The 25,946-nt window shown below is 43.9% G+C and overlaps 1 protein-coding gene across 1 annotated transcript in view; it reads left to right on the top strand.

Annotated features, from left to right (window-relative positions):
• The first annotated feature begins 258 nt into the window (after positions 1-258).
• Positions 259-25,946, top strand: part of NPFFR2 (neuropeptide FF receptor 2) — a 424,393-nt gene continuing 398,705 nt past the window's right edge. Inside the window, exon 1 of the mRNA XM_063425315.1 lies at positions 259-528. The gene's annotated coding sequence lies outside the window, so the exon portion shown is untranslated. The remainder of the gene's footprint in view (positions 529-25,946) is intronic.

Genomic DNA, 25,946 nt, shown 5'->3' with positions numbered 1-25,946 from the left:
CAGACTAGTAAATAACCGAAGGGGGGAGATCTCTGCCGTTGCTCTGCTCTGCTGAGGCTGCAGGAGTGTAGAATTAATCCGTTTACCGAAAGCAGCGGATCTAAGCTCAGAACTCGGTAACCCCAATCTAAATAAAGACACGAAGATCATGTGATTTGAACAACCCCTTTTCCAACATTGATGGTCCTTCACAAGCCAATCACGTGGTTCTTATAACAACCATCATCAGCAACAACAAAAAGAGGGGAGGTGGAAACATACTATCCCTCCAAGCACCTGCCTTTATCAAGGAAACAGTGGCTGCTGTGCAATCTACGTCTGCCTTGGACAGAGCACCTGCTCCCTCTGTGGCTGGGAGCTGGGAAGTGTCTCTTCCTTGTAGATCTCCACTTCATTTCCCTAGAGACGTTATCAGCTGTAGCTGGAGAGACTAGCACATCCACTGTGTCTCCGAAGCATCATTTCTCTCCCCTCTGAACTGTGCTTCCTCTATCAGGAGCTGCACTGAGACTCACCTCCCTCGCCCAGGTAAGTGCTGGTCAACTTACTTTGCCATGCTTATTTTAAAGAACTTGGCATCTGCTAAAAGCTGCATTTCTGCTGTGTATATATACACATATACCGCTGTGTGTGTCCCCCCCCCCCCCAGACACATACATTCCTTTATATGGATCTATTAGCGTTTTGCCTCTGTGGTTAACCATGTGTGAGATTATACTTTTTTATTGTGTTGGTTTAGGAGCCAAGTCAAAATCCACTTTGAAATCAGTTCACAAGTTATCACAGTCTTGAATGAGATCCTCAATGATGTGTGTGGATGCCTTTTTCTGTACTGAGCATTGCCAATATATATATATTTTTTATGATGAATATCTAGTTCATCTCGTTCTATCTTCTGAAGAATAGAGGGGTCAATGTGGAGATTCAAATGTAGTGCTGAACATTTATTGTTAAGTATCAGCGAGGCAAATGGTGTGTGACTGAAATAGGCTACTTTGTAGACTCTTGTGTAAGTTGATGTAATTAAATATTCGATTTTACCCAGTGTTATTGGCTTGCTGTGTGGCTGCATGCAGGGTAACGATCTTAATGCTCTGCTACATTCTCTATTTACACTAATAGGCAGCACAGCTAGCTATCTAAATGCACCAACTGTGTATAGTTCTGGTAAAACGAGCTGAATTTCTTTTATTACATGTGAGAAAAATACGATGTCCCTTCATAATCATTTCATCAGCTTCCGTAAGTTTCCAAAGTTGTGCTAGTCTATCATTTGGATACTGTTCATTGCTGCTGGTAGTACTGTTACAGGTAATCTAATATATGTCGAGAGAGAGTGTGTGTGTGTGTGTGTGTGTGTGTGTGTGTGTGTGTGTGTGTGTATATATATATATATATATATATATATCTTGATAAAGAACGCAAGGTCAAAAGGTTGATCTACTTTGAGAACACTTATTACACTAATTAGATTTTTTTTTAATCCAATGAGTGTGCTCATTATTTCATATAGGGTATATATGTGTAGATTGGAGTAGCCATATTAGTCCAGAGATATATATGTGTACATACAATGTGTGTCTTAATGTATCTGTCTAGGAAGAGTGCAATCTTATATTATATTGAATAGGGCAGGGGTAGACAACCTTTGGCACTCCGGATGTTGTGGACTACATATCCCATAATGCTCTTACAGTCATAATGCTGGCAAAGCATCAGGGGAGATGTAGTCCACAACATCTGGAGTGCCAAAGTTAACCTACCCCTGGATTAGGATAATAAAGTAATGCACCAGATATACATGACCTTGTTTCTGTCAAAATAGTGCATCCAAAGGGGTTCACTAAAATTAGAATTATACCAATGTCAAAATCTAGGTAAACATAGCTGATCTGAAAAATAGTCCAACTCAACTATAGTCATAGCTTGGCTTTTGTTGCATGGATTTTGCCATTTATATTCCAATTTCCTACATTGCAGAGTATATTAAATAAACACTAAACATTTTTTTTTTTTTTTTTTTTTTTTATGTATACCATGGAGAATTTATTATGGCACCAATATTCATTTCACCACTTGGGTGAGTGTTAGGTTGCAGTTAGGTTTAGGGATTTTTAGAATAATGGGGAACTTGGGTATTATTCCTTGTATGGTGGATCTGTGCTCAGCATGATGTAGTCTGTATATCCTAGAGACAAAACCTAGTTAAGAAGAATGAGAGATTATCATTTCACAAAATCATCAGTGTTTCTGTTTTCCAGTGTTACTGAGTACGATTGCTTACCCTTGGCTCTGTTGATACAGAACTACTCAGTAGGGTGCTATGCTGTCCCGTAATAAGGCTTCCTTAATAAATGTCCCTCAAACAACCCTGCACTGTTATTATTCAAGTGCCATTATAACAATTCTAATTAATGAGATTCAATATTTGAACAGAGTGATTCAAATAACAGATGGTAAAGACAATGGAAATATTCTTTAGATATTGCGTTTGTTTTGTGTACTTGTTCCCGCCCCCTCCATCCCCCCTCTCTGTTTTATACATAAACATGCACACCAACAAACTGTGAACGGCCAGACCTTGACAAATATGAACTTCTTCTGAAGACCTATCAACAGAGAAGTGCATGACCTACTGATCTTTTTTAGATAACAGCAGTATTGATTTTATTTTAACACATCTGACATTGCTGTGCAGCCTTTTTATTCCAGCATAAATTTCAGTGTCCAGATCTCCCTTTCAGTGCATGGACCATTACGTTTTGACAGAGCAATGTGTAATATAGTGTTAATACATTTTTTTCTGGCTCTAACCTAATCCTAATTATTTGTGCCAGCTATTCTATTACTACTAATTGTTTAAGTCACTTTAACGTGGACCATTTAATTATATATGGTTAGTGTTAACACATTGCATTCCAAATATAATTAGTAGTGTGCGTTATTTGTGTGTTAATATAACAGAACTTGGGTATATTTCATTGAACCTACAATGACTGTTTAGTGAAAGGAAAATGACCAATTAAATATTAAATTTATTTATTGTTGAATGAAAATATGTTTGTATTTGTATCTGAAATGAAAATGCATAATTGTTTTTAAAATTGTAGATTAACATTTTTGCACAGTGCTGCTATTAATGCTTATATTGCAAATTAATACTGCCCATGCAGGGCTTAGCCCATTGACTTCTAGAGATCAACGGACGCTCTCAGCTAATGAGTTAACCTTGTGCTTCTAACTCAGGTGAGGACTTAGCTCATCTAATGAGTTAACTCAGGGCTTGGCTCACAAAAGCTAAAGGAAGCACATACATAGGAGCTTCCAAGTCTCTGTAAGTAGTAGTAGTAGTAGTAGTAGTAGTAGTAGTAGTAGTAGAAGTGGCTTACACCAGGTAAGAAACAATTCTGACTTGACTGTTTACCATTGTGGGATAAACAGGGCACTCTGGGCACCATCACCACTACCACATGCAATATGCTAATGTATCTGCCCACATGCCTTTTTTTTTTTTACCATACATGTCTTAATCCAGAAAGGCAAAGTACAAATGCCAAACCAAGAGATTTTTAAAGCGGATCTGTCACTTCTTGGGGTATTTACATGTTTTACAAAGGACCCTGTAACTAGTGGGTACTTACCTCAAATTGTCCCTTGCTGATGTCGCTGTCTTTGTCCTGCTGTCCACTTTGGCTCCTGGCACTTCAGTTTCTAGGAGTCATGTTAGTGCTGTACTCTCGTGCATTCAGTATCACAGGATCCTCAATAGATAGAACCTGAATTCCACAGCAGTCGTTTGTGATGGCTGTTGGGATTGGTCAAGAATTGATAGCGGAGCTCCACCTTTTGTCAACCTCAGTATTGTCCATAAGACAAAGTCGTCCTTACTTTGTCTTGTAATACAGGGTGCAGCAGAACCGATTAAGCAGTTTTTTGAAGGGTTATAAAAAAAATTATTTAGGTATATAGAGAAACACTGTTTTTATTTTCAAATTCAGCAGTAAATACCATTTTATATTCATTACGTTTTAAAAATGATGTCCTTGAGAAGGCAGCCATTAGCAGCAAAACACTGTTGGAGACGCTCTCTGAAGTTTTGTACAGCTCGTTCACACATATCGCGGGGTATAGTGTTAACTTCTTCAATAAACTGCTCCCTTAGCTCTGGTAGGGTGTGAGGGCAATGTTCAAAAATTTTTCCTTCAGATATCCCCAAAGAAAAAAAATGCTCAAATCTGGTGACTGTGCCGGCCACCCCACATTACCCTTCAGAGAGACCAGATGTCCGGGAAACATTTCTTTCAAAACATTGAGTGAATTACAGGCTGTATGGGCTATAGCCCAATCCTGTTGGAACCAGAAAACCCCCAATTCCTCTTCTTCGACAATCTCTTCCATTCTGGACTGCAGAAAATTTTCCAACATTAAGACATAATGTTCAGAATTCATGGTCATGGTCACCCCTTCCTCCTCAAAAAAGTACGGGCCTTTCACTCCGAATTGTGATACGGCACACCACACCATTAATTTAGGGGAATGTAGTGGTCTTTCATAAATCATTCAAGGGTTATTTTGAGCCCAGTAGCGGAAATTTTGCTTATTTACAGCTCCACTGAGATGAAAAAGTGCCTCGTGCTACTAAAGAAAGCTGCTGTGGGAGGGATCTGTGCAAGCATTTGCTCACACAGATTTCTGTGGAAATAGGGAATATTGGTTGCCAAATTGCCTCTCTGTGTTGGACAAAATGGCGGAACACACGGAGGCTAATGTGGATTGCACCTTGCAGACACATATCCAAATTAACTTATTTAGGAGAAAAAGAGAGACTATTAAGATGAAAGCTACTTGTCTCGCCTTAATAAGCCTTTAGTGTGCTGGAGGGCTGATGAGAGCACACTGGTAACGAATCTGAAACACACCCGGTGGCCAGATAATTACTGCTGGGTTTAAACATCCTGCCATTAGGCTCAATATTCAAGAGTTGTCACCAGGTGCTGAGATCGCTTTGTGCACGTGCATAGCACTCTGCGATCCTTAAGTGGAATGCGACAACACCCCACTGTGTTGTCCACATATGGAGCCTCCCAGCTTTGCGTACATGACACACCTTTGCATCTTCTGGCACCCAGAACAGATTAGGCGGAATGGTAAAAGAGTGAAACACAGGAGCCCGTCATGCGTTCATATCCTATGATAATTGAAGGACAAATGTACTGGCCAAGCAAACCTTCAAAAAGCAAGACCCTCCAGGAGCTGCAGGCCTTACACCACATCAGGGCCGGACTGGGAAAAAAATTAGGCCCGGGCATTTTTCAATCAGAGCGGCCCCCTAAGAAGGGGGCGGGGCCAGAGAGGGTGTGTTTTGTCATCACTAATGACAAGCACGCCCCCTCTCAAAGTGAGCATGTTGGTTCAATGCGCAGAGCCCCGCTGAAGAGCTCTGGCATTAGAAAAAGGCCCTGAATTCATTCTGTGCAGCGCAAGCAAATTTAAAAACATGCTTGCGCTGTGTTTGCTTTTAAATTGTCTCTGGTGGGATACCAGAGGACAAAAGGGCCAGGAAAGTGTATGGTGCATGTGTTTGGAGCCTGCTTGTGGGATTGCGTGTGTGTAGAGTGTGGTGTGGTATTGTGTAAATAGGTCAATTTAATTTGTGTTTGTGGTGTAATTTGTGTGGCTAGGGGTGTAGAGAGTGTGTGTATAGGGGGCATAGTGTTACAGGGGATGTAGCGAGTGTGTGCATACGGGCTGTAGTTTGTGTGTATAGGTGATGTAGTGTGTGTAGGGGTTGTAGAGAGGGTGTGTTTAGAGAATGTTGTATGTGTTTGCTGACAAGGAATGTAGTGTGTGTGTGTAGGTGGTGCAGTGTGTGTGTGTAGGAGATCTACAGTGTAAAGGACCCAGAGTGTGTATAGGAGATTGTGTGTGTGTGTGTGTGTAGAGGATTAAGAGTGCATATAGGGTAAGGGATCTAGCGTGTATCTGGAGCGTAATGTGTGTAGTGGTGCAGTGTGTGTGTATGTGTGTGTGTGTATATATATATATATATATATATATTTGGACGTATTGTGTGTGTGTATGTAAGAGGGGTGCTGTGTGTGAGGGTGTTTTTATGTGCCGTCACATTCTAGGTTTATAATTTTCTTTGTCTGTTAACTCAATGGGGGTTATTTTATATATTTTATATATATATATATATATATATATATATATATATATATATATATATATATATATATATATATATATATATATATATATATATATATATATATATATATATATATATATATATATATATATAAAATAACCCCCGTTGAGTTAACAGACAAAGAAAATTATAAACCTAGAATGTGACGGCACATAAAAACACCCTCACACACAGCACCCCTCTTACATACACACACACACACACAATACGTCCAAATATATATATATATATATATATATATATATATATATATATGTGTGTGGGAGTGTGCTGTATATGTGTGAGCGAGGGTGCTGTGTGTGTGTGTGTCTGAGGGTGCTGTGTGTGTCTGAGGGTGCTGTGTGTGTCTGAGGGTGCTGTGTGTGTGTCTGAGGGTGCTGTGTGTGTCTGAGGGTGCTGTGTGTGTCTGGGGGTGCTGTGTGTGTCTGGGGGTGCTGTGTGTGTCTGGGGGTGCTGTGTGTGTCTGAAGGTGCTGTGTGTGTTTGGGGGTGCTGTGTGTGTTTGGGGGTGCTGTGTGTCTGGGGGTGCTGTGTGTGTCTGGGGGTGCTGTGTGTGTCTGGGGGTGCTGTGTGTGTGAGTGTGAATGTATATTTTATTTAAATATATTTTTTTATTAATTAAGAAAAATGTATATATCCCCCCTCCCTCTTACCTTTAGCCTGGGAGGAGGGGGGGTTCCGTTCTGCCTGGGGGGATCCGTGTTGCCTGGGGGGAGGAGGGGTTCCGTTCTGCCTGGGAGGGGGGTTCCGTGCTGCCAGGCTTCCCTGGTGGTCCAGTGGTGAGAGTGAACTCTAGCCCCTGCAGGCTAGAGTTCACTCTCGCGAGATCTGAGCTTTACCGCGGCAACGCTCAGACCTCGCGAGAGGACCCGGCGGAGCTGCTGGCTAGAGCTCTGCCGGTACTCTCTCCTGCCTCCCTCCCTCTCCTGCCGGCGGCCGCCTAGGAGTGCCTGTGGGCCGGTGAGGGAGATCTTTGATCTCCCACCGGCCCATGGAGACACACAGCAGTGCCGGCGCTCGGATAGCGCTGGCCCTGCAGAGACTGGCAGGGGAGATCCTGTGATCTCCCCTGCCGGCCTCGGCCCCGCGGCCATCGCGGCCCACCGGGCATTTGCCCGGTATGCCCGATGGCCAGTCCGGGCCTGCACCACATCTACCCAAACCACCAAAAAATTTGAATCACTTCACCAATTGTGCCATGGGAAGGCAGAGTTTTGCTACCTGACCTGTCTCTCTCTCGAGGACAGGCAAATACTGAGGAACTCAGGGTGCAGTTGTCCTTTGTAAGGCTAGGAGGGGAGGAGACTGAGGGTGGGGACTGCATTTTGTTGTTTTAACCTTTTTCAATAATACCTGTCCTGTGAGAAATGGGCAACTAGATCCCACTTGTTATGACTGTCGCTTGGACGTTTGGCAAAGTATGTTTCTCTGAAAGCTACATTAAATTTTGCATTGCTATGCAAAGCAAAGTGATTATCTGGTTATTTTTCCATCTTTGTGTTTTATGAAGAATGATTAATGATTTAAAGCTGAAATCAGAGTAGCCGTATTAATGCTAACATATGCACATTTACAATATAATAAAATCTGGCTTAGTAATACAATGATAGTGTTGATGATACATGTTATAGGCTGACGTGCTAGCATATTGTATATAGAAATGTCTTCAGGGTCTTTGCATTGTGTAGGACTCAACAGTCTTCTCTATAAATAAGTTGTCTAAGTAAAAAAAAAAAAAAAGACAGATTTACAAGGACACAATATTCATTCTAATTATTAAATATATATAAATACATCTTTTATCTTAAAGTAATACTACAAGCTGTGAGGGAGCCCTACCCCTACTCAAAACATGAGATGTGGAGATTCTGCCCAGCCATGCCTTTCTGGAAATAAACCCATGTTGAGGGGGAAGCAGGAATTCCCCAATCACTAGAAACCAGGAAATGTGGTTTTGGTGACTGTGTGTGCCTGTAACTCTGTGTGACTTTAACTGTGTGTGTCTGTAATTGTGTATGTGCCCATTGGCAGAACTAATGTAGAGAGGGCCCGGGTGAAAGACATTTTTTTTTTTTTTTTTTGCAGTAGTGCAAGGGTGGCCAAAAGAAAAATGCCCATCTTTCATACAACATGCACAATGCTATACCATCTGGGTGTCTACCACTTGTCCATCCTTGCAGAATAGTATTTGTGAGCAGTGTGTGTGCATTTGAATGTGTGTCTGTGTATGTAGGGGTGTGAGTCAGATACACACAAAGGGATGAATGAGAGCGAAATTCACACGCAAAAGTTCAATATTTGGTGGTGAAAAATAAAGATTTCTGTCCTGGGTTACAAGTAACCTAGCTCTGCCTCTGAACTAGAAGAACAATAAACACTATGTCAATTTATCAGATATGAATGATTTGCTGAGGCCACATTTTTAGTGCATGTACAAAGATTTTGAATACACCATGAGGAAGATGAAACTTCCTCATGAGATATCCTGATAGGAAAAAGCGGGTAGTTTTTGCAAGACAGCAAAGTGAGAGTGGAGGAAATCATGGGGTTATTGAATTTTTAAACACATTATGGTCTGCTTTAGTTGTTATTAGACTTGTACATTAGGTTTTAAATAAAAAAAAAAAAAAAACAATCAATGGGTATGTGTCTTTTTTTTCTGACTTTCGTTTAGCTCTAAATCGATATTTTCAGAATTTTAGAAAAAATTAATTTGAAAACTAAGAAATCAAAACAAAATAAACTAAAATGATTTAATCAACCACGCACATCTCTAGAGCAATCCAGTTACTGATCCAGAATAAAATGGAAGTCCAGTCATATAAACAGAGTGCCAAATGTTTTTTCCTTCAGGCGATGCTCAGTGTTCCATACAGGGTCTTCAGAAGACATCAACAAAGCTATGCTCATTCAGGTTTTGCTAATCCTCAAATTGGTAGGGTAGTTTATCATATAATGCCTGTTGGATGAGCATAAGGTAACAGTGACATATCTAAATTATTACTGCTTCAGATGCATGGAGTTAGATATAACAGTGAAAAAATGATTGCATATAGATTTAGCTGGTAATGAAGAAAATTAAGGAGTATTTTTTTCTTTTCAGTGTAATGGACCCTTGCAATGATCTGCACAATAGTTGTAAGAAAATGGGCAAGGAGAGATCCTAATTGCTGAGGGTATAGTTTCAGTTTTTACCACTGCAGATTGCACCTAGAGAAGCAATGTGTAAGCTCCTGAGTATGGTCAATCTCTGCCTCCAGGTGAGCATATTATTAACCCATTCATGCTGCAACTCATGTTTACACGATTGCCAGCATATGCAGCCATACCCTGCAATCATATATACTGCAAGCCAATTAATTGCACTTGTAATAGCTGCCAGGATAGCATAGCCAGCACTACCATTCTAGTGCCTATTCTGCTAAGCCCTCACCTCTGCTGTACAAGCCAGAGGGGAGATCTACAGATCTCCCTGCATGACCCTGTTCTGCACTCTATGCAGAAAAGGTAAACAAAAGTGGGGCTCAGCTAAAAACATTATAAAAGAATGAGCTGCAATGTGTAGGAAGGCTAGAAAAAAAATACTTCCCACCAACTCACACTGCTAATCAAAGTCATCCACACAGTTACCCTGTCACACTAACATGTCACACAGTCGCCTTGTCACACTTACTTTGTCACAGTCATCCTTCCACAGTCATCCTGTCACACTCATCCCACACACTTACTCTGTCAATCACCATGTCACATTCACCCTGCCACAGTCAGCCGTGTACACATACAGTTTCTCTCATACATAGGCACCACCACAGGCAGAAACACTCAAACATATTTAACCCTCAAACAACAGTACAATCTTGCCATAAACCCAACGCCAAGGTCACAAACAGTTCCCCACACACATACGCAGTTTGTGTTTTTGTGCCCCTCAGCCCCTCTGTATGTCTCTTTTTGTTGATGTTGAGAAAGAGGTAGGGTGAATTCTAAACAAATCCAGAGTCTTTTTAGGTCATATAGCAACTCTTCATCACCATTAACCCCACTCCTCTTCTTACAGGTGCAGGGATCTGGGATTTTTAAATATATATATATATAATGAGTGCACTCTGGGGTCTGTAGAAAGTATAGATGCTTTTCAGCACAAATCCTACATCAACGTTTCAGTCCAACCGGATTTTTCTCAAGACGTCTTGAGAAAAGTCCGGTTGGACTGAAACGTCAATGTAGGATTTGTGCTGAATAAAAGCATCTACAGGTGATACTCGAAAAATTAGAATATCATGCAAAAGTTCATTTATTTCAGTAATGCAATGTAAAAAGGGAAACTAATATATGAGTTAGACGCATTACATGCAAAGCTAGATAGTTCAAGCCGGGATTTGTCATAAGTGCGATGATAATGGCTTACAGATCATGAAAACCCCAAATATCCAAATCTGTTGAACGACGACGGACGTCCTCACGCTTTGCATGAAGATGCCCAGTGTCTTCAAAATACCCATAGGGTTTAGTGCTGATGGGACCTTGTCACTGGAAAGAGGTAAGTGAAAAATGGAGACAGAGGGACACTACAGCATTACAAATAAAGTTTTATATTCCTAATGCTTTAGTATTCCCTTAAGCTGTCACTGTTAACAATAGCTGATGGTTCGCAGTTGCTACTAATTACTGACGGGTTTCCGACAATGGCAATCATTTAATAAGCTTTCCAAAGGATTCAATACTGTTAGAAACCTTTTCAAAATAATTTAGCCTCAGAAGCCACCATTGAAGTCTATGAGAATTTTAGTAGCTAAATCATTTGGAATTGTTTTCTAATATTATTGAATCTTTTGGAATTGTTATTAAATCGTGTTTTACTATCGCCAATAACATTTCCACGCAAAAATACCAACCACTCAGATTCACTGTTTTCTGATCAAGCACAGTAAGACATTATTATTATTATTATTATTATTATTATTATTATTATTATTATGATATTTATATAGCGCCATCAAATTCCGCAGCGCTTTACAATGGGTGGACGAACAGACATGTAGTTGTAACCAGACAAGTTAGACACACAGGAACAGAGGGGTTGAGGGCCCTGCTCAATGAGCTTACATGCTAGAGGGAGTGGGGTAAAATGACACAAAAAGGTAAGGATAGTATTAGACTAGTGACAGTTGCAGAAGAACATATGTAAGTTGTTACCATAGCAACCACATAATGTTAAAAAGGCTCAGTTGGACATGCGTACTTGACCCTGTGATTGTCCTTACCAAAAGATAGCAACATTGTATACAAAGTATAAAACTGGTATTTTCTGTTGTCCGATACACATATATATGTAAGATTTGAAGTTAATTAGCATTTTACTTATATAAATAATAATTTAATGTTTTAGAGCTGACCTTTGCTTTAACCCCTTAAGGACACATGACGTGTGTGTGACATGTCATGATTCCCTTTTATTCCAGAAGTTTGGTCCTTAAGGGGTTAAGCAATTTTGGCATATGTGTGTTCAAGCACGATTTCCACCTTTCTCATGTATTGCATTAACACATGTTAAACTCCTGAATTTAAAAGGCCAAAAATTGCTTTCAGCTGATGACATATGTCATAATTAGTACATAATTAGTTCAGCTAAAGGAAAGTAATTCAAAATAAATGTATTTGACTTGATTTACAGAGTACATTATATATCTAGGATTGCAGTTCTTTTCTGGTTATTAACAGGGGGCGTCGGGGGCCAGCGGGGGCCATGGCCGGCCTCAGTGCTGGCCTTAGAACTTGAAGCGCCCTGTGTGAAAAATATTCACAGGACCCCTCATCCAATACCTCCTGCCATTTAAAACGTCCCATTCTTGTTAATGTCCCAAAACAAAGAGATTAGAAAACCATCATGAAAAAGATTGCAAGCTCTTCAGGCAACATGCAAGATTTTAAAAAGTTTTTTTTCCAGACTATTTTCACATTTAAAATTAGTCTAATTTTTGACAGTTTATGATTTGACCAATAAAGACACCAGAAACCATTTATCTTACCTTTAAACATTTGTTAAATATATTTGTTAATTAAATTCCTCTTCCATGTCCTCAGATCTCCCTTTTACTTATACATTTCTTCTCAGATCATGTTTCTTCCCAAGCACTTGACTTTGCCTCTAAGATTATTATCCTTCTTACCTTAACTTTAAAAAAACCCAAAAAACACTCTAGCCACTAGTCCTCCTACTAACCATCCACAGATCAGTCACTGCTCCTCCAACCATGTTATGTACATTTGCACCTGTTACTGTTACTAACCATTTCCACCACTGCCCACTCACTTGTTATGTAAATCCATTACCACACATCACTACATTTCACAAGCCGCTCCTCCAACTATTTTACCCCTACCTCATAGTAGAGCTCCCTTCTTTATTCCCTCCCTACCTTTCCTACAAACATCCTCTGCCTTATTGTTCTGCCTTCACAGGTTGCTCTCCTATTACATATCCTGTTTACATTACCATCACACCTCTTGCCCTTCTTTCAAATTCTCCAAGTCCATTAAACAGCTCTCTACCCCTCCATTACACATCTACCTGTCTCTACATTACACATCTCTCTTCCCATTCATTGCACAGTTCCATGCCCCTCTATTACACATCTCCCTGCGCCTCCACTGCACAGCTCTCTGCCCCTCTATTACACATCTCCCTGCCTCTTGTAACACAGCTATCTGCCCATCCATTACCCATCTCTTTGCCCCTCCACTACATATATCTCCATCTATGTTCCTTAACATGTCAACTCTTAATTACAAATTACCCTTGTCATGAACTATCCCTTATTATTCTCCACTTAAGATTTTCTCCAATCTGAATCACCTGCCTTCTTTCATCTCTATCCATGAGACTCTGATTCTGCTTCATGCATCTTTCCCTCCATCTCTGGTTCACCAGCGCGTGGCAGTAAAGAGCAGAAAGTAACTATGTTGTTTGTGACACTGCTGCCTGCAGGCCACACATCTAATTGGTGAACATTTTCCTGAGGAGTCAGGTAGTAAAGCAAGGAGCTGCGCAGCCTGCTCTGTTTATTTTATGCTTGGATTAACAGTAAGGTTGTACCAGACACGTCAACTAGTTGCAATTGAACAATTTCACCATACTCTAATCCCCGTTGCCTGGGTGACTTGTGGGCTGCATGGTGCCCCCTGTTGCCATTGTGCCCTGTACAGCCCCACAGCTCGCACACCTCTAAGGCCGGCCCTAACCCCCCTACACCATGCAATACCCCCCTTTGTGCCCCCCTCTAACTAAAATTGAAGTCGGGAGCACTGAGTCTCCCTACACAAGCTGCAGCAGCACTGTCACTGTGGAACTGTGTTCTATCCTTTCCACCCTTGGCCAAAGGGGGCACTGTGCTGGGAGGACTTCCTCCTGGGTCATAGAGAGCAGCGCAGGGGATAGACAGGGAGGAATCTTGGCTCTGCACAGAGGCATCAAGGCAGCTGCTGGTAAGTGTGAGTCTGTGTGTGGGTGTGGGGATCGGTGTGTGTGTGTGTGTGGGGATCAGTCTGTGTGTGTAGGGATCAGTCTGTGTGTGGAGGTGGGAGGTTCAGTCTGTGTGTATGGGTCAGTATGGGGGGGGTTCAGTCTGTGTGTGTGCCATTCTGTGTGTGGGGCAGTGGTGTATCCTGGTTTTGTGCTGCCCTAGGCAGGACAAAACTCAGGCGCCCCCCTCCCGCCCACGCCACCCCCACCCAACCCTCCCCCCCCACCCGCGCCACCCCCACGCAACCCTTCCCCCGTCCCGCCTTCTAAATACACACACACACACACACACACATTCACTGACAAATACGCATACACTAGGTAACAGAAACACACACACACTAACAGACACACTCACTAACAGACACACACACTCACTAGCAGATACACACACACACACACACACACTCACACTAACAGACACACACACAGTCTAACAGACAAACACTAACATACACACACACACACACACACACAGACCCACACACTAACAGACACACACTAACAGACACACACACACACACACAGACACACTAACAGACACACACACACTAACAGACACACACACTAACAGACACACACACTAACAGACATACACACTAACAGACATACACACTAACAGACATACACACTAACAGACATACACACACACACACACACACTAACAGACATACACACACACTGACATACACACACTGACATACACACACACACTGACATACACACACACACTGACATACACACACACACTAACAGACATACACACACACTGACATACACACACACACACACTGACATGCACACACACACACACACTGACATACACACACACACTAACAGACACACACAGACCCACACACTTACAGACATACACACACACTAACAGACACACACACACTAACAGACACACACAGATACACACACACTAACAGACACACACAGACACACACACTAACAGACATACACACACACTAACACACACACACACACACTGACATACACACACACACACAAACAGACACACACACAGACCCACACACTAACAGACACACACAGACACACTAACAGACACACACACAGACACACTAACAGACATACACACACACACTAACAGACATACACACACACACTTACAGACATACACACACACTAACAGACACACACTTACAGACATACACACACTAACACATACACACACACTGACATACACAAACACACACACACACTAACAGACACACACGCAGACCCACACAGACACACTAACAGACATACACACTAACAGACATACACACACACACACACTTACAGACATACACACACTAACAGACACACACTTACAGACATACACACACACACGCTAACAGACACACACAGACACACTAACAGACATACACACACACTAACAGGCATACACAGACATACAAACACACTCAATCACTCACATATTTAATACATTTTTTTTTTTTAAATTTAACCCCCCCAGCCTCCTTACCTTTGGGAATGCTGGGGGGGGGGATCTGTCTCCCTGGTGGTCCAGTGGCTGCTGGGCATTGCGGGTACGTGGGCGGCCGGCGAGGGAGCACTTCCTCTGAGCGGTCTGCTCAGCTCCCTCGCGCGCCACAGAGTGATGCTGGGAGGCGGAGCCGGAATATGACGTCATATTCCGGCTCCCAGCCTCACTCTGCGGCGCGCGAGGGAGCTGAGCAGACCGCTCAGAGGAAGTGCTCCCTCGCCGGCCGCCCACCTACCCGCACTTCCCAGCAGCCCGCCGGCCGCCCAGCATGCCTTGTTAGCCGCAAGGCTAACAAGGCATTTGCCCTGGGCATTTGGGGGCGGCTTTTTTTGCCGCCCCCTGAAAAATGCCGCCCAAGGCAAATGCCTTGTTTGCCTCGCGGCTAATGCGCCACTGGTGTGGGGGGAGCAGACTGTGTATGGGTCAGTCTAAGTTGGATGGAGCTGTGTGTGTGTGTGTGTGTGTGTGTGTGTGTTTGTATGGGTCAATCTATGTGGGGGGAGCAGTCTAAGTGTATGGGTCAGTTTGTGGGGGGGGGCAGTCTGTGTGTGTGTGTGTATGTATATGGGTCAGTCTGTGGAAGTGCATCTTGTGACCTCCCCTGTACCCGATGGATAGGCACGCTTCTCAACCACCACAGATATGATTGTGCCACCCCCTCCTTGCAAGGTAAGATCAGGGAAAGGGGAGTATTCATTTTTTTATTTTTATAAAAAAAAAAAACAATTATTAAAGTAAAAATTGTAAAGCTTCTCCCTATCCCTTTACACCCCCTTGAACACAGTAAACCCTAACAGACCGTGAACCGCCCACATATAGTACACTCCCACTCAAAAGAGTACACCGTTGCATACACACAGAGCACCCCTCACACACATCATCTCTTCACCCACACACACACTTCTTTCCCACATTCCTTCACCCCCACACAAACATACTATACATAGATACATACTTCACCCCATTACACTGAATAAATATATATGATTTGGTGTGTAATGGGGTGAAGTATCTCCAACACCTTCTAAACCCCATGGAAAATTATCTTTCATCTCCTGAAAAGGTTTTCTAGTTTCTGTGAAAGGGTGTCTTGCCTGTAATAAGCAAGGCACAGTGGTGGAACTACAGGCAGTGCTGAGGTTGCGGTTAGGGCCACCCGATGGGCATGTGTCTTCAGGGGTCCAAAACTGTTTTTGCACCAGGGCCCACTCTACGTTGGGTCCACCACTGTACAGCAGCTTCCTCAGTACACAAGCTCTGCCCATGCATTGAAGATCGCCTCATCGTATGCAAGCTCCACCCCACAATCTCAGACTGAGACACACACTGACAGACATAAAGACATACAGTGACAGGCACACACTCTCTGACTGAGACACACACTGACTGACACACACACACACACATTTTCTCACACACAAATTTAAATACACCCAGCCTCCCTACCTTTGGGAGAGTTGAGTGGAACTTTCCCTGGCGACCAGTGTGTCTCCCCTCAATATTCCTGCAGTTTTTCTCTGCTCCCCTGCACGCTCTATGTTGGGATGCCAGGGCCGGAGTGATGTCATGCCTGAATGTGTCCTGTAGTATCTGGCTCCAAGACATTTGCTGCAGATCCTGCAAGTTGCGAGATGGGACCTCCATGGATTGAATTTGTTATTCCAGCACATCCAACTGATGCTAAATTGGATTGAGATCTGGGAAATTTGGAGGCCAAGATGACACCTTAAACTTTTTTGTAATTTTTCTAAACAATTTAGCAGGGTGCTTTATCTTGAAGAAAGAAGACATTACTAACAAGGAACACAATTGTCATGAAAAGGTGTACTGGGTCTGCAGCAATCTCTAGGTAGGGGTACATGTCAAAGTAATATCCACATGAATCCTAGGACCCATGGTTTCCCAGAAGAACATAAGAGCATAATGCTGCCTCAGTCGGCCTATGGCGAACGCGAATTTCTGCAAAGGTTCGCGAACGGGCGAACCGCCATAGACTTCAATAGGCAGGCGAATTTTAAAACCCACAGGGACTCTTTCTGGCCACAATAGTGATGGAAAAGGTGTTTCAAGGGGACTAACACCTGGACTGTGGCATGCCAGAGGGGGATCCATGGCAAAACTCCCATGGAAAATTACATAGTTGATGTAGAGTCTGGTTTAATCCATAAAGGGCATAAATCACCTAACATTCCTAAATTGTTTGGAATAACGTGCTTTAAAACATCAGGTATGATGTTGTATGGATCCGTTAGTGTAAGGGTTATGGCCGCTTCACAGTGACAGACCAAACTCCCCGTTTAACGCACCGCAAACTCACCATTTGCACAAGGTTGGATACCAAGCTAGCCATGTCCCGTTCCTTGTCCTCACTGATGTCATTGGAGGTCTCTTCCTCCACCCAGCCACGTACAACACCAAGGGTCCCCGAAAGGTGACAACAAGCCCCCTGGGACGCCTGCTGTGTTTGGTCTTCCACCTCCTCAAAGCCACCTTCCTCCTCTGACTCCTCTTCTTCAGACTCCTCTCTCTGTGTTATTATAAGGTGTGTTAAGTAGTACTATTCCTATCCGTTTAATCCCTGTTACGTCCCCTATCAGGGGACGTGTATATGGCATCGATTTTAGGAACCAAGAGATGGAAAAAGATGCTTGGTCGGTCCTCCTACTTCAAATTTGGAGCACTGCGCGTGTAATCTAATGTACCACCAGATAGGAGTGGTGTGTTAAGTAGTCCCCCTCATCAGGCCTTTTTTATTCGAATGTATCGCCCACTGTCAGTCCCTTTGGGATCCATCCCTCATTCATCTTAATAAAGGTGAGGTAATCTAGACTTTTTTGACCTAGGTGACTTCTCTTCTCAGTGACAATACCTCCTGCTGCACTGAAGGTCCTTTCTGACAGGACACTTGATGCGGGGCAGGCCATAAGTTCTTTCGCAAATTGGGATAGCTCAGGCCACAGATCAAGCCTGCAAACCCAGTAGTCAAGGGGTTCATCGCTCCTCAGAGTGTCGATATCTGCAGTTAAGGCGAGGTAGTCTGCTACCTGTCGGTCGAGTCGTTCTCTGAGGGTGGACCCCGAAGGGCTGTGGCGATGCGTAGGACTTAAAAAGCTCCGCATGTCCTCCATCAACAACACGTCTTTAAAGCGTCCTGTCCTTGCCGTCGTGGGAGGAGGAGGATTACTTTCACCTCTTCCCCTGTTAGATTCCCGTTGTGCTGTGACATCACCTTTATACGCTGTGTAAAGCATACTTTTTAATTTATTTTGGAACTGCTGCATCCTTTCCGACTTGCGGTAATTCAGTAACATTTCAGGCACTTTCTGCTTATACCGGGGGTCTAGTAGCGTGGACACCCAGTACAGGTCGTTCACCTTCAGCCTTTTTATACGAGGGTCCCTCAACAGGCATGACGGCATGAAAGACCCCATTTGCACCAGGTTGGATGCCGAGCTACTCATGTCCCGTTCCTCCTCCTCAGTGATCTCACTGAAGGTATGTTCTTCCCCCCCCCAGCCACGTACAACACCATGGGTACCAGATAGGTGACAACGAGAACCCTGGAATGTCTGTTGTGGTTGGTCTTCCTCCTCCTCCTCAAAGCCACATTCCTCCTCTGACTCCTCTTCCTCACAATCCTCTTCCAGCGTTGCCGCAGGTCCAGCAAGCGATGCTGATAAGGCTGTTTCTGGTGGTGATGGTGACCACAACTCTTCCTCTTCACGCTCATCTACGGCCTGATCCAGTACTCTGCGCTGGGCACGCTCCAGGAAGAAAACAAATGGTATGATGTCGCCTTCAGTGCGACTGACTAGGATTGTCACCTCCTCAAAAGGACGCATGAGCCTACAGGCATTGCGCATGAGCGTCCAGTAACATGGCAAAAAAATTCCCAGCTCCGCAGAGGCTGTCCTAGAACCCTGGTCATACAAATACTTGTTAACAGCTTTTTCTTGTTGGAGCAGGCGGTCGAACATTAGGAGTGTTGAATTCCAACGTGTCGGGCTGTCGCAAATCAAGCGCCTCACTGGCATGTTGTTTCGCCACTGGATATCTGAAAAGTGCGCCATGGCCATGTAGGAACACCTGAAATGGCCACACACCTTCCTGGCCTGATTCAGGACGTCCTGTAAGCCTGGGTACTTATGTACAAAGCGTTGTACGATCAGATTACACACATGTGCCATGCACGGCACATGTGTCAACTTGCCCAAATTCAATGCCGCCAACAAATTTCTTCCGTTGTCACAAACCACTTTGCCGATATCCAGTTGGTGGGGAGTCAGCCACTGATCCACCTGTGCGTTCAGGGTGGACAGGAGTGCTAGTCCGGTGTGACTCTCTGCTTTCAGGCAAGTCAACCCCAAGACGGCATGACACTGCCGTATCCGGGATGTGGAATAGTACCTGGGGAGCTGGGGGGGTGTCGTTGATGTGGAGCAAGACGCAGCAGCAGAAGAGGACTCAGCCGAGGAGGTTCTGGAAGAGGATGGAGTAGGAGGAGTAGAGGAGGTGCAGCAGGCCTGCCTGCAAGTCGTGGCGGTGTCACCAACTCCTCTGCAGAGCCATGCATTCCATGCTTGGCAGCCATCAGCAGGTTTACCCAATGCGCAGTTTAGGTGATATACCTGCCCTGACCATGCTTTGCAGACCAGGTATCAGTGGTCAGATGGACCCTTGCCCCATAACTGTGTGCCAGACATGCCATTACTTCCTTTTGCACAATTGAGTACAGGTTGGGGGATTGCCTTTCGTGCAAAGAAATTTCGTCCGGGTACCTTCCACTGCGGTGTCCCAATAGCTACAAATTTTTGGAACGCCTCAGACTCCACCAGCTTGTATGGTAAAAGCTGGCGGGCTAAGAGTTCAGACAACCAGCTGTCAGATGCTGGGCAAGGGGGTGACTTTGTGACATTGGCTTCTTACGCTCAAACATGTCCTTGACAGACACCTGACTGTGGGCAGATGAGCAGTAACTGCTCAAGGCGAGAGACGGAGTGGCGGATCGTTGAGAGGGGGCAAGGAGGACAGCAGTGGTTGATGTGGCTGAAGATGCTGGAGGATGGCGGCTTTGAGCTTGTGTGCTGCTTGTACTCATGTGTTGATCCCATAGGCGTTTGTGATGTGCGATCATGTGCCTTCGCAAAGCAGTTGTACCTAGGTGGGTGTTGGACTTCCCACGACTCAGTTTCTTTTGGCACAGGTTGCAAATGGCATCGCTGTTGTCAGAGGCAGACACACAAAAAAATGCCACACTGCTGAGCTCTGCAATGACGGCATTCTGGTGGTGGACACAGCATGCGTTGATTGGCGTGCTGTCGGGCTGACCTCGGGTGCCGATGCATGCTGTCTGACTGTGCCACTAGCTCCTTGCGACGACCTCCCCCTGCTTCCAACTCGTCTCCTCCTCCTCTCTGTCTCCCCATCTGAACTTTCGCCCTGTTCTTCTTCTTGCCGAGTGGGCACCCACGTGACATCCATGGACGCATCGTCATCATCAACCGCTTCACTTGTATCTGACAACTCAGCAAAGGAAGCAGCAGCGGGTACAACATCATCATCATCACAACGTACGTCCATGTGTGTAATGCTGCCTGACTGAGACTTATCCCTGTTATCTACATCCTCTGGGAATAATGCTTGCGCATCACTCATTTCTTCCAACTGATGTGTAAATAACTCCTCTGACAGATCAAGTGAAGCGGCTGTGGTGCTAGTGTTGGTGGTGACGGCAGGCGGGCGAGTGGTAACTTGAGAGGTGCCCGAAGCTAAGCTGGAGGAGGATGGTGCGTCAAGGTTCCGAGCGGAAGCTGTAGAAGATTAGGTGTCCTGTGTTAGCCAGCCAACTATGTCCTCAGAACTTTTCGAGCATTATTCTAGGGCCAAAGGGAATCACAGCACCACGACCACGACGGCCCCTGCGGGGTGGCCTGCCTCTGCCTGTCATTTTTTTTTCGATTAGTGGTACTATGCGTGCAAGCTACTGTGACAACAGATATGTGTGGCACTGTGCACTGGCAGAAGTTGGCAGAGTAGACGCTGTAGGCTTGCAGACAACTAACTGCTATTCAATCTATTACAGTCAAAATTGTATTTTTTTTTTAAATGTACACTACTGTTACACCAGCTACGAGTTGCACTGGTGTGACACTGTGCCCTGGCAGGCCCTGAAACGCACACGTGTGAAGGAAACTGACTGCTATTATATTACAGTCAAAAGTTTTAGTTTTTTTTAAATGCAAGCTATTGTGACACCAGATATGAGTGGTGGCACTGGGCAAGTGGGCACAGTATACGCTGTGAGCCTGACACACACACTGGCAGACAGGCAACTGCAATTAGATTACACAGGAAAAAAAATAGCAGACTGATGTTTTAGCCCTAAAACAGGCTTTTTGGGGTGCTGTCCTTACAGCAGAGATCAGATGAGTCCTTCAGGACTGTAGTGGACACTGAATACACTACCCTAGCTATCAATTTCCCTATTAAATCAGCAGCAGCACACTGTCCCTCCTCTCTAAGAATGCAGCTTCAGAATGAATCTAAAATGGATGCTGTCCAGGAGGTAGGAGGGTCTGGGAGGGAGGGTCTGCTGCTGATTGGCTGGAATGTGTCTGCTGACTGTGAGGTACAGGGTCAAAGTTTACTCAATGATGACAAAAAGGGGGCGGGCCGAACATCGCACATGTTCGCCATCCGTGGCGAACGCGAACAAGCTATGTTTGCCAGGAACTATTCGCCAGTGAACCGTTAGGGACATCACTACCTAGACTTCATGAAGGGTGTAACAGGAATGAAGTTTATTGAAAACACACTGGCTTTTATGAGAAATCCTCCTGCAAGAGGACCTCCCACAGTAAACAAAGACTATAACCAATCAACATACAGATTTACAGTAACCCCAGCCCTCCCTCTGCCTGGGAGATATTGAGATAAGTTAAGGAATAAATCCATTATCTCCAGGCAGAGGGCACACAATTTTCCCAAAAGTTGGAACACCCCTTTCCACACAAGGTATCCCCACATATCCCCTGATAGCCCTGATCTGGGGGACAAACATATCCAAATTTCACCCATATCGGTTCAGGGGTTCTTAAAAAGTATGGAAGTCACATTTTACCGACCACACACGAGGCTCCTGCCCAAAACAGTTCCACGAATTCAGCATGTGAGGTCAGTCAATTCAGAAAAATGTAAAAAACAAATAAAGTACCGAATGGATCCTCCTGGCTTATAGGAGCAATTGGTCCCCTTGTCCATACAAACAAAACTACTGAATGGCACTCTCCTGGCTGTTCGGCAACTAAGGGAAGCAGGCATCCGGTAGTTTCAGTGGTGGTTCGTGAGGTCGAGTGTCCGATTTTTTGTTCCAGACACTCGACGAACAAGTCCCGCTGCCTCTCCTCGTGCGAACAAGATGTCCGCTGTTTTCTGTTCCACGTGGTGTTCGGCTATACGAACAGCGTCCGCCCAGAGAGCACTTAATAGACGGTTCTTTTGAAGTTAATGAGCCAGGAGGGTGGTCGGTGTTCAGTAGTTTCAAACTACCGAACCAATAGATTCAATATGCATACAATATTGTAGGAAAACTTACTTAACTGTCATTTCTAATCCATCTTCCAATGATTACACATTCTACTCAAATCCTCAAAACACTTACTCCTGAATCAACTCCATTTTTATCAACCACAGATTCCTACACCTCGTTAAAAAATCTCACTTGGACCGATCACGCACCGTATATACATGGAATTCCCTACAATACCTAATCGATCCTGGAATTGGAAACTTATAGACTCTGTCCTAGATAATCCACAACTTAAGACACAAACGCAGGAAGGCATCCTTACATACTTCCACAACAACCCTTCCTCTGACACCTCCCTCTTGAACACATGGGATGCACACAAGTGTGTCCTATGAGGCACCTTTATCCAAATTGGGGCCAGACAAAAGAACCAAAACCATAACAAACTTTTTTAGAGAAGATACGGACCCTAGAAAACACACACAAATTAAGCACAGACTCCAACACTCTCACACAAATAACGTTGCTCAGGGAAGAACTTTCACAACTCCTAAACCATAAGGCAAAAAGAGCCTTATTACTCACACAACACTCCTTCTATGCTCACGGCAACAGGAACGGAAAGCTCCTTGCCAGAGCCTTGCAACAAAGACTCCACAAATCCTATATATCAAAAATCAAAGATAGTTCAGCGACAATGCACCACCTAACAGCAGATATTGTCAGTTCATTCCAAGACTACTGTGCCTCACTCTATAGCATAAAGCTGACAGAAGTATCTATGACTGACAAGACAAAATATCTAAAAGACAACATACATCACTGACTGTCCCAAACAATGCATGGCACGCTCAATGCTCCGTTCACGGACAAAGAATTACACAACACAATAAAGGCTACCCAAAATGGTAAAAGCCCTAGCCCCGACGGGTACTCCAATAAGTTCTATAAATTATTCTATCCACAACTAGGGCCCCATATGCTTAGGGCTTTTAACTCCACCCACCGTGACGTTTAGCTCCTCAGCTCTAGAGGCTACAATAACTCTCATCCCCAAACCAGACCAAGACCACACTCAATGTGGAAGCTATTGACCCATATCGTTGATAAACAACAGCATAAAGGTCTTCTCCCGCATGCTGGCCTACTGCAGGGACTAGTCCACCCTGACCAGGCAGGATTCACGCCTCATAGCGAAGCAAAGGATAACACCACCAAAATAATAAACATCATTAACAAGATAATGACACAAAATGTCCCCACACTCTCAATATAAGACCTCTGCCTTCTCTTCACAATTACAAACACCGAAAGCTCCCTTAAACACGTGATTGCGGAAAGTGACACATACTCCAAGCTATCTAATTTCAAAATAAATTATGAAAAAAGTGAAATCCTTCCACTCGATCACACTCGATCACAGAAAGTAGTCTGCAGACACTCAAATCCTCATTTCCTTTTACATTCACCAGAACACACATCAAATATCTAGGAATTAAGATCACCCCGCAAGTTAAAGACCTGTACGCACATAACTACACACCAGTGCTACAAACACTAACAAAGGACTTAGTGAAATGGAACAGACCCCACTTCTCCTGGATAGGCCACATAAACATTATTAAACTGAATGTCTTCCGAAAACTACTCTATTTATATCAACAAAAGAAATTAGCTTACTATATAATACACTAGAAAGACACACCCCCAAAAAGTGTACCTCACACACACTATATAAAATATGCACAAAAACGTGTATAAAACCAAGGGTGATATACACAGGTGGTACAAAACAATACAACCTGTTTATGGCTGATCGTGAACGTGGAATTAAAGAGAGATGGTTATCACGCCTGTCACCCTGTCAGGGGTATTGTCCAAATGAAGGATCAGATGTATATGATAGAGACTGGATAGCAGTGGAAGCAGGTGTCTGTCTCGCAGTATATGGAGAGGAGAAGTTCCAGATTCAATCGCTTATACGGCAATATCACTTTTGCTCAAGAATAAAAGAAAATAGAAATAGTGCAGATTGTATAAAATTTACAAAATGTATTACAAAGATTGCACTTACAGAAAATCAGTGGTAAAACAGCATGTCTCCATAATGAAGTTTTGGTCTGGTCTCCAGATGGTAATAGAAAGAGATCCCAAAATGGAGATGCACAAAAACAATAAAATAAAATAAAATAGAATGGACTATAATAACAGTGCTGGTTATGAGCATAAAACGTCCAGAGTGTAGTATCCAACGCGTTTCGTCACAATAGTGACTTCCTCAGGGATGTAGATATGCTGAAATCTTCATGGTTTATATACCATGTCAGTTTTCAAATTCGCGGGAAAAATTCTCAGGTCACATGTTACTTCCGGTTTTCGGCCATTTGACTTCCTGCGTTCCACCTTGGAACGCATGACATCACTTCCGGTTTCGGGTTCATTCTGATCGAGGAGAGCCCTTATCTGATAGTACTAATAGTAGTGCAACAGAGACTTCCTGCGTTCCACCTTGGAACGCATGACATCATTTCTGGTTTCAGGTACAAAACGGTCAGGGGGGAGTCATTATCTGCTGGCACAAAAGGTGGTGCAGCAGAAAAGGTTTCCCCTCTAAACAACCCTTAGACAATAGGTTCCCATTCTATTTATATCAAACCTTACCTATTGGGGTCCCTCCTTCATTTTTTTGCATCTATACACAAATTATTTACTGACTATATATGGTTCGGAAGGAAGCCTAGACTCCCTTTCACCACACTCACTAGGCCAAAGAGACTGGGAGGACTAGGACCCCCGACCCATTTCACTACTACCTGGCGACACAATTTACCAGGATCCTGGACTAGTGTAACAGGGACAGTCCTAAACAGTGGAAACAGTTCGAACAAGAATGGACGAAATATTCACTATCGTCACTCCCATGGCAGACGGCATCGATCTCTCACCTACTACAAAGACAGCACCCCACAATAAACCCACTGCTTTTTTTATGGAAAAAATATGCTAAATCTTTCGCCCTCAATTCCCAATAACTCACAATCCTGCTTTCACGGCTGGGAAAAGGGGACTCCAATGGCTGAGACCTACACTCCTACAACATGTATCCCTTATAGAGGTAGTTCGGGATGGGGGGATTAAACCTATGTCCATGTTATGCAGTAACACCAACCCCA

Source organism: Pelobates fuscus, chromosome 6, assembly GCF_036172605.1.
Source record: "Pelobates fuscus isolate aPelFus1 chromosome 6, aPelFus1.pri, whole genome shotgun sequence".
In the NCBI taxonomy this organism is placed as follows: domain Eukaryota; kingdom Metazoa; phylum Chordata; class Amphibia; order Anura; family Pelobatidae; genus Pelobates; species Pelobates fuscus.
This window is presented reverse-complemented; position numbering and strand designations above follow the sequence as displayed.